The following is a 10,771-nucleotide window of genomic DNA, read 5'->3' as shown; positions in this document are numbered from 1 at the left end:
GTTTGTTTATCATAAGAGACCATGGTATATATTTTGAATTAAATTCTCATTGCCTAATTACAAACTAGAACAATTTGTAAAATAGCTACTTTTTTGAGAAATATTTTTTAGTAATTTGTTAAATAAAAGAAGACTTCAATAAATAAGTTTGGATTTTATTGAATTATTTAGTCTGTTATATTATGATTTTCATGGGGGAAATTCTATAAATGAACATTATAATTTTTTTTTTTTGGTCAGTGGAACATGTTTTTAGCCTAGTGACAGTTGTATCTATCTCCTTCAACTGAGAATAAGCATTCAAGGTATTGAACTCTCTTTCCTACATCTTTAAGTCCTAGGCATGATCTTGGCTTAAGCTTCGTTTGTGTTCTTTAATAATGTTTAATAATTCTGACAGATATTAATGTAATGCTGATTACCCATTCTCAATTTTTAAAAATGTTTAAGAGGGAGATTTTAAAGAGATTATAACACTGAAGAGGAAAAATAATGTGCTTTGTGTATAATTTCTTACTTTGACGCCATGTGGGGGGTAGCAAATCTGAACAGTTTAACTACAAAGTTCCTATTTATCATGGAAGTTTTCTGGAAGAGTGTACCCTGGAATCTGACATTAGGAGGTGATGGTTCTTAGGATTTGAGGGAAAATTTGTTGTTCTAATTGGAAGAGATATTTTGGTGAAGGTACTGAATCATAAAAAATTGCATGCATGAGGGATCGAAAATGCTGGGTAAAAAGAAGGAACTGCAGTAGCCTATGAGTGTGAAGCTACTGTAGAGATTATGGGTCATCACACAGAAGTTCTTAGATGACAGATGTTTTGTGAAAAGATCGTTTTGTAAATGTATAAGGATTTGAGCACCACAGTAATGTAAAATTGAAATTTAATGTACAGGGTGGGAGTAGACAGGTCCCCTGAGGATCCCTTGTTATCTAGGTGATTATATGTGAGCTAGGCATTACCTTGAGAGCACATTTTGAGGCCTTTCATTTGGCTCTAAGTTGTTTTTCTTAGCCTGAAGCCAAGATGAAAAGGGAGCTGGAGGGAACCAGAGAAAGACAGGGAGCAGGGAATAAAAGAGAAAATTAATGATTAGACTTTGTATTAGGTCAACCTAAGTGGAAATTCTGACTCAGCTGCCTTTTCATAAGTGACTCTGGAAGTTATTAGTGCTCTCTGAACTCTTCTCCTTAAATATGCAAATAAAATAGTCCCACAGGCATTGAATTATTATTAATATTTTTTGTCATCATGATTATTATCATTATTATTATTAGTGTCATGAATACATTTATATGATATCATAATGTATATGGGGCATCTCAAATTAGAAAATGATGTGAAAACATCCATGACTATTCCACATTTAGGGAATGTCCCCAGAATTTAGTTTTTTTTTTCTGTTCTTTGTAACATTATTTTTATTAATTGAATAAGAAACTAGGTTTGAAGGTTGGAGATCCTGGAGAAAATTTGTAAATAAGACCAAAGGAGCACTCAGAATGAAATCAACAAAGAGTAACTGCTTTTACAAAAACTCCGCCAAAATTTTTGTACTTCTTGTTCCCTATAGGTGTACACTGATTTCTGAAATGATATCTGGCTCTATATTACAGAATTCTTCTTCATTCATTAAAAATTATGAGTAAATTTAAAAAGACATCTTTACAAAGAATTGAGAAAAAAAAATTGAGTCCTGGGGACAGTCTCTACAATGTAGAATACACCCTTGGATGCTTTAACTTCATTTTCTAATTTATGATATCCCATATATATCATTTTATCATGTAAATGAGGCAGTGACAGTAGTGATAATAATAAGGATAATCTAATGCTTGCAGATTCTATGTTTGTATAGATAAGGAGAAGAGGTGCAGAGAACATGAACAGTTTCTCAGAGCCAAATGCACATAGGCTCCTGAGGCAGAATTTCCAAGTAGGGGGATCTGATCTGAAGTCTAAGATTTTTACAAAGGTGTACATATTTTTAAGAAGATCCAGTAAGTGACCTATTAAACAAGGTTTGACTAATCAACAAAATCATTACCAATATTTGAAATACTGGTAATCTGTCAGTAGGATGTCAGGATTGTATGACCAACTAAAAGGAAGCATACTTGAAGGGAAAAAAGGGGAAATAGTTCAGGTAGATTTGAAGATTCAGACAGTATTTTATACACAGTGGGTATAAATGTTCAGCTCTAAAATCTTATGAAAGTGGTGCGTATGTGCTCGATTTGTCCCTTCATAGACAATTCAATAAACAGGCTTAGGGCTATCTAATTACATTATCTAATACTCACAATTGATTTCAAGTGTGCTTTATTGAGGAAGAATATCTTTAGTTTTGAGAGTTGCTCTGTCATTCCAAAAGGTCAAAGCACAGTACACTATTAAGAGTTTAAAGGAAATCCAGACATTAGTATGAAAAAGTTTGGAGACATGGGTTTGTGAGGAGCCACTGAGTAATCTAGGCACCCTTAGCCAGGCAAAGGTGAGAGCAATAAATACTCGCTCTTGGAATTAGATAAGTGGGGACTTACCATGTGCAGGGGTGGGCCTTTTCTAAAACATCCCAGTGGACAGAACGAAGCCCAAATTGAACTCTGCAGATGTGAACTTTAAGAAACAAAGGGAAAATATTACTGAGGATGTTAACACAGAAGCATCATTGTGTTTCCACCTACCTTGGGGTGGCTCCCAATCTTGTTCCACAGACTTGCTTGACTACTTGACTTGTTTAATTATATCACACCCATGAAAATGAAACTCAAGTTCTGCATCATGTGTTGATCTCATAGATTGGTCTACATTTCTGGGATTTCTGATAGAAATAGTGATTTATATCTCAGCCTTCCAAATCTGCAAGGATTTCCCAAACAAAGCAAATCAATTCTGTATTTGAAAAGAACTATTTGTTCAACCACATGAGCAATACAGTTGAAGTTGAAAATGAGCCAACCCAATGACTCCATGCCCTTGATATGGGTGTACTGTTTGTAGGGTGAATTAGCCATGGTAAAATATCTAGAACATCATGATTTTGTACAACTGAGAAAAGTCCATGGAAGTTGCTTTTTACAGTTCAGACTAAATATTGCTCCAGATTTCAAGTGTAAAAATTTTAGAATTATTTCTGCTTGTGAACCCAAACTGTGGTATAGTCTTCAATCCTTATTACATGTGTTTATATAATAGTATTTCATATCCATCATCAAAAGTTGCTTTTTGTTAATTGGAATTTTTAAAAACTATTTTTAGTTGTAGATTAACACAGTACTTTTATTTATTTTTATGTGGTACTGCAGATTGAACCCAGTGCCTCACATATACAATGTTTTATATGTAGTTTATGTAAACAATTTCTCTGTATATAAGAGATTATATAATTTCTATGGTTTTCGTTAATGCACATTTTATTGGTCTGAATTTCTGGGAAATAAGGTATTTTCATTTTTAAAATATATAATAAATATATATTCAATAAATATGATATATAATAAAATGTATATATTTTACATAGAGAGAGTGAGACTGGCAGAAAGATAAATAGACATATGAAGTGAAATGAAGTACTACACTCTCATAAACAAGATGATAATTTTCTGAAAATTAAAAGACTGCCTAACATTTTTCCTCAGAGGTGAAATTGTTTAGATACTAGAGCTTTTTCAGATGGTCAAAGGGTAACAACAGCACTGAGAAATGCGTGTCAATATTATTAGAGAACATGGATCAGTTTCTGATGACCAAAGGAGATTCTAAGCAACTTTGATTACAGGATGTTTCTAGGAATAGTAAAACTAAAATATCCATAGAGAACTGCTCAGTACCAACGAAGCTGCAGGATGCTTATCTGCTGTCTTCCCTGACTGGATTAAAAACAAGGAATATCTGGCGAAACCCGCTGGGAGGATGCCCACTGGCAGGCGTGCTTAGCCACCTCGGCTCTGTGATGTCCTGAGACATGCTCCTCTGCTCTCCTTTCATGACACCAGTCTCTCTGCTCTTTCACTGCTCAGGATGAACTCTCAGATTTCCTCCAACAAGAGCTGGATGCAGGAGGGGAACCAGAGTACAGTCTTCACCTTCGTCTTCGTGGGCTTCTCAATATCTGAAGCTCCAGGTGCCCCTGTTCCTGGTGTTCTTGACCATCTACACAATTTCTGTGCTGGAAAACCTCAGCATGATATTGATTATCAGGATCAACCCCAAACTCCACACTCCCATGTACTTTTTCCTCAGCCATTTATCCTTTGTCGATTTTTGCTATACCACCACAATTGCACCCAAACTTTTAGACCTCTTGATTGTGGAGGACAGAAGCATGTCCTTCAAAGGATGCATAGCACAGTTTTTCTTTGGCTGCACGTGTGTCATTACGCAAACATTTATTTTGGCAATGATGGCCTACGACCGATTTGTGGCTGTTTGTAACCCCCTGCTGTACACAGTTGCTATGTCGCGAAAGCTGTGCGCTCTGCTGGTGGCTGGAAGTCACATATGGGGTGGAATCTGTTCCTCCACGCTCACGTATTTTCTCCTGGCACTATTTTACTGTGGCTCTGGAATCATCAATCACTTTTGCTGTGAGTACTCTGCCATCATCTCCGCATCCTGCTCGGATTCCTCCATCAGCCAGCTGGCGTGTTTAGTCATCTGTATGTTCAACGAGGTTTGCAGCCTACTGATCATCCTTACCTCCTATGTCGTCATAGTCATTACAGTCATCAAGATCCCTTCTAAGGGTGGCCTCAGAAAAGCCTTCTCCACCTGTGGTTCCCACCTGGCTGCCATCTGCTTCTGCCATGGGGTCATCCTCCTTCTCTACTGTGTGCTCAAATCTAAAAGCTCCTTGCTCCTCGTCAAATTTGCCACGGTGTTGTACAGCATGGTCATCCCCATGCTAAACCCCCTTATCTACAGCCTAAGAAATAAAGATGTCAAGGAGACCTTGAAAAAGTTGGTGCACTTAAAAGTGCTTTCTCACTCATGATAGTTACACGTATACATGTGTTTCTCTTCCAACTTCAAAATAACTTGGATTCAACATTGCATTGTTTTCAATTGTCTCTTCAAATAATGCTATGACATTGTTTAGAGAATTTGTGAGATTGTGATATATATATATATGATATATTTATATGATTGTCAAATCAAGTTATAATTTAATGATCACTTATGAGTGAAGGGGAAAAAAGAGAAAGGTAATCCTGCTTTTGCCTCAACTAAAATGTAGTAGGCTAAACCATGGTCCTCTATGATGTCCGCAGTCCATATTTTAGAGCTTAAGTATTTATCTTTTATTTCAACCTTCCCTTCCTCTTCACTCTCTTCCCCTTCTCACACTTCATTTCCTTTCTGCATTTTCAGTGTTCTGTCATTCTCTCTCCCAATGTGGCATCCTTACACACAAGAACTTTTTAATAATGATCTCTGTGTATTTCTCCAACAAAGCGAAGGCAGAACACAAGCAACACTATTTAATTGGCACATAAGCACCTTCCCACGCCCTTTGTTTGCTCTGCCTGGAGATTGTGGTATCCATAATCTTTCTCTTTACAGTTACAATCTGTACATATGGATTTTGAACATGTACCTTTTATTTTTTTCTGCATTTGAAATGCATTTAAACTAAATCTTAACATAGACATTCCATTTTATCTGGCATCATTTTTAAGGATTTTGTTTACAAAATCCTTAAACACCTTTAAGTCATAAATTGTAAATATGCTTTATTTTTTTATTTCTGAATTGTGTTCCATCAAATGAATCTCCCATAATTAGCTTATTCACCTACTGTTTATTTTTATTTGGCATTGTTTCCTTTTTAGTCTTTTATTGTAAGTGCTTCTATGAACATTGTTCTGAAAGTCTGCCTTCTGTGGATTTCTGTTAATCTAATTTGAGTTATTTCCAAATTGTTAGAAAACTTGTTTGTAAAAGAAGAAATCATGTCCTTCTCAGGATGCATCAAGTGATTCTTTGTGTGCATTCTCTTGGGGGGCAGATATATTCATACCAGCAGTGGTGTGTTAGAAGTGGTTTGTAGCAGTTTGTAACCCTCCTTTCCACACAGTTGCAATGTTCTAAAGCTCTCACCTTTCCATCAACTGTGACATACTCCAGGGCTTTCTTCAGTTCCTTATTATTCATGTACTTGTGGTTGGCTTCGTCTTTGGTGCAACTATGTTGACATATAACTTTGTGAGTATAGTCCTGCTGATGCTTGTCCTGCTCTGTCCCCTAGCTAATGCAGAACAGTACTTTTGCATTTCCCTTTTCTAATGAAATATGCAGCCTTTTGATCATTGTGTGCCCCATGTTTCATTTTGATCATGAAAACGCCTTCAACTGGGGGTGCTACAAACCTCCTCTACATGAGTCTTTATCATACTGTCATTGCTATGTTCATGGCACAGTCCTTTTCTTTGCTGTGTTCTTACTTCTAAAATGCAATGACTTGTTGCCAAAGTGGCCTGTCTATCATAGAGTGGCCATCCCATGCTCTGCCCACCATCTATAGCCTCAGGAGCAAGATGTGAATTGAGGCATCCGGAAGATTACCAAAACCCATTGTTACATCATAACTTTAGCGATACCAATTACTTCTGAGACTAGTAGTGCTATTGTTCAACAACAAATCAGCACATGAATCTGTGACAAATCTCCAAGCAGGATCCTGATGTCTGTTCACCCTACTCTTTAGTACAGTAACTTTCAAAACTAAAATTATCTTGCTTAAAATCTCAGAAGACTTATATCAAATATTTGATTTAGATGTCATATTAAAGGTTTCTGTTTTACTATACCATGTCGTTGTCAGGTCAATATTAAGTTCAATTTAAATCTTGGGAAATATTAATTTTGGGAGGTGTTGTCAAAAATTATAATTTGCATAAGGACATGTGTCACATAGTGTAAAACTAGTAAGCAAAGAGCTGCTTATCATAAAAGATGAAACCTCTAAAATTATTCACATTTAGTTCCACATGGGTTTCTGGCATTGAATGTTTTGGAGGCAAACAAAAACAAAATCTTACCTATCTTTAAAATTTCAGATTTTTAAGTAGTCAAATTTTACTTGGCATTTTATGTATTTATTTTTGTTCTGTTTAGTTATAAATTCAAGTAGAGTCTATATGGTTCATATGCATACAAAGAGTATATTTTAATCTAACTAGTATTCCAGTATAGTGGATGTACAAGATGTTGACATTCACTGTGGCGTATTTATATATGAACACAAGGAAGTTATGTCAGATTCATCCTACTGTCTTTCCTAATTCTATCCCCCTTCCCTTCCCTTCATTCCCCTTTGTCTAATCCACTGAACTTCTGTTCTCCCCCCTCTCCCTATCATGCTGTGTGTTTGCATACACATATCAGAGAGAACATTTGATCTTTGGTTTTATGGGATTGGTTTCTTTCACTTAGCATGATAATCTCCAGATCTATCCATTTACCAGCAAATGTCATAAAGGCATTCTTCTTTATGGAAAAATAATATTCAATTGTGTATACATACACCACATTTTCTTTATGCATTCATCTACTGGACACCTGGGTTGGTTTAGTAGCTTACCTATTATGAATTGAGCTGCTATGAACATTGATGTGGCTGTGTCACTGTAGTAAGCTTATTTTAGCTTCTTTGCATATACATACCGAGGAGTAGTATAACTGGATCAGATGGTGGTTTTATTCCCAGTTTTTTGAGGAATCTCTATCCTGCTTTCCAGAGTGGTTGCAACAATTTGCAGTCCCCCCAGAAATGTATAAGCATTCTTTTTTTTTTTTTTTTCTAATCCTCACCAACTTTTATTTTTACTTGTGTCTTGGTAACTACCATTCTGACTGGCATTGTAAATCATGTTTTCTCTCTACGTTCTAGCACAAGAAAATGTAGCATGTTTTATAAATATACACCTGTCACCTAATTTTGTCATTCATGTCAATGTGGTTGTGCATCAATTTTCCATCATTTTTGAAAATTTGACTAGAATAATTTTAGATGCATTTTCATTTGTGAAAAAATGTAGTGGTCTCAATTATTTTTCACCCCATTTATTTCATAATCTTCAAGTGAAAGAAGAATATTGAGGTAATACACACACGTTAATCAATCATCAGCTACTTTTAGATGAAAAATGTAATATGCAGTCTTTAACTACTAGATCAATGACCGAGGTAGTTCTGTTGATATGAATTGAACTGTTTTGGCTTGAGAAGGAGCTGACTCGCTCAGCTCACCTTCAACTTAAGTCTGTCTGTCATCTTCCCTGGACCTTTTACCTACTTGTATTTGTTCATAGTAAAAGTTACAATAAACTTTACCAATATAAAATACTACAAGTTGCTGATTGAATCACCAGTGGTAAATTTTATGAGTCTGAACAAATAACATGGTTAAGTAAAAAAAAATCAAGTGGAGAGAAAGCAATCTCCCTCTTATAGAAATAGAAAATTATATGTCAGGGTACTGGTAGGAGTGAGGAATTAGACTCAAAATCTCCAAATTCATGAAAATTAGTATAACTCAACACATTCTTTCTTGATGGTGCCAGATGACTTAGTATGGATAAAAGATAACCCATGAATGTAACTTGATTTACTGAAGCTTTCTATTATTTTTTTAGTTCACTTGATTGCCTTCAATTAATGGCTTATTGAGATAAAATATAAAAACTTCTCTTGTCTTTGTTTCTTGACCACCATGTAACATAGAGAACAGGGAACATACCCATACATCTTAGGTTCACTCTAACCTATTAGGAGATACCTGTTTTCCCTAATATTTCTTTGTTCTACCAAATAAAACTTGAAATAAATCTTCCTATAACACTATCTCAAAACACATGCCTTATACAACTTACCATTTAGATATATTCAACACTTATTGAATATTGCAATATTTTAAAAAATCACCTCAGATTTTAATTTTCAGTCAACCATGGATTACAATTGAATTTTGAGTGTATTAGATTACAAAATGCATAGGTGAGTGTACATATTTTATTAAATATTTTTGAGATTTTTATGTCTAATTGTGTACAATTTTACAAATTTAGAGAGCAATGTTTTTCAATACACATGTATTTAACATAGTGGTCAAATTCATGCATTTAAAGTATTTGCCACATCAAACATTTGTATAACATTAATCTTTACATTTTTATGTTTTTTTGTGTGTGTAAAAAGTCATGTCTTCTGATGATAATACATTTATCTACTTGTATAGCATCTCCCTCCCTGTCATATGTTTAAATGTATGTATGTATTATCAGCTATACCTTGAAAATTTATAAGTGATCAAATATGAAAAAAGATAATAATATCTCGTTATAATTTCAAAATTATTTGACATTTCACTAAAACGTAGTTTTAGTTTTCATGTGAATATCCTTTATCAAATCGAGGCACTTCTTATCTTTTTGACTGAAGAAATTTCTACATGGATTGCTGTTATATTTTTAAAGGAATAGTTTCTGAAAATATTAATATCACATGTGTTTACAATCTCAATCTGTTTGGCTTTAGTGGTATGTAAGTTAACACTAATTGATTGATAAATATTATTGTCATGGAAAATTTATTGAAATTCCAAGAAGGTATGGACCACATGTTCTTGAGACTGATTGTACTAGATTTATTATGAAAGTCTACTTTCATATTTTATTTCATTAGCATCCTTTTCACTGTGGATGAATCTACTTCTTAAACAAATATTTTCTTCCTTTTGAAAATTGTTTACTATTGTTATAATATTTTTATCAACAAGACTGGGTCCATTTAAATTTTCTTATAATTTCAGTCATACTTCCTGGATCATATTTCTTCTTTTTGGGGGAAGGAGGGGAAGGCATGAGATTGAAAACAGGGGCACCTGACCACTGAGCCACATCCCCAGCCCTATTTTGTATTTTATTTAGAGACAGGGTCTCACTGAGTTGCTTAGCACCTCGCTTTTGCTGAGGTTGACTTTGAACTCTTGATCCTCCTGCCTTAGCCTCCTAAACTGTTGGATTATAGGTGTGAGTCACCATACCCAGCTACATTTATATATATATATATATATATATATATATATATATATATATATATATATATCTCATTCTGGAAAAATTGTGCCATTGAAACTTATCTATAAAAGCAAAATTCACTGTGCTATATTCATGGCTGGACATTCAAAAATAGAACTTGTATGATTGCTGCTGTGCCCACATAAGTTACACCTATCTTTGTTCTTTTAGTTTTGGTTTATATGCCATGCAAACAATGTGTTAAATAGAAAGAAAAGTAAAAATAAATATAAAATGCAGTTTTTTTCTTGAGGATTGGTTTTAAAGTAATCCTTTGTTTAAACTTTAATGGTGGTTCTCATTGATGTAATCTCTGTCATCTCTGCCATGGCTTCAATTGAAATACAGACCAAATGTATTGGTGTTGGTCTGGCATTCAAGCATCCAAATCAAATATTTAATCTTTCCTAGCCATGGTCTTTAAAAAATTCACACTTGTTAAGGAAAACATTTTTTTGATGCTTAATTTTAGCATGCCTATACTGGATAATACAAATTACCTGCACCAGATGATTCAATTTGTACAATTAATATTTGCATGTTTTATTTCAAAATGCATATAAATATGTGCGTTTCTCAAGGTTTCATGGTCAGTCACCAGTCTAATGGTGTTTTAACGTGTCAATCTGTGGAATCACTGTTTTTCTTCACTGCCTTGATTCTAGGAAGTATTTTGTGAATTAT

At 34.5% G+C, this 10,771-nt stretch overlaps 1 pseudogene across 1 annotated transcript; it reads left to right on the top strand.

Moving 5' to 3' along the window:
• Positions 1-4,028: 4,028 nt before the first annotated feature.
• On the top strand, positions 4,029-5,001 carry LOC306638903 (olfactory receptor 1165-like; annotated as a pseudogene). Its single transcript has one exon. The product of its transcript is annotated as an olfactory receptor 1165-like (transcript).
• The last annotated feature ends 5,770 nt before the right edge of the window (positions 5,002-10,771 follow it).

This window comes from Sciurus vulgaris (assembly GCF_902686455.1).
Source record: "Sciurus vulgaris genome assembly, chromosome: 11".
NCBI classification, from domain to species: Eukaryota; Metazoa; Chordata; class Mammalia; order Rodentia; family Sciuridae; genus Sciurus; species Sciurus vulgaris.
This window is presented reverse-complemented; position numbering and strand designations above follow the sequence as displayed.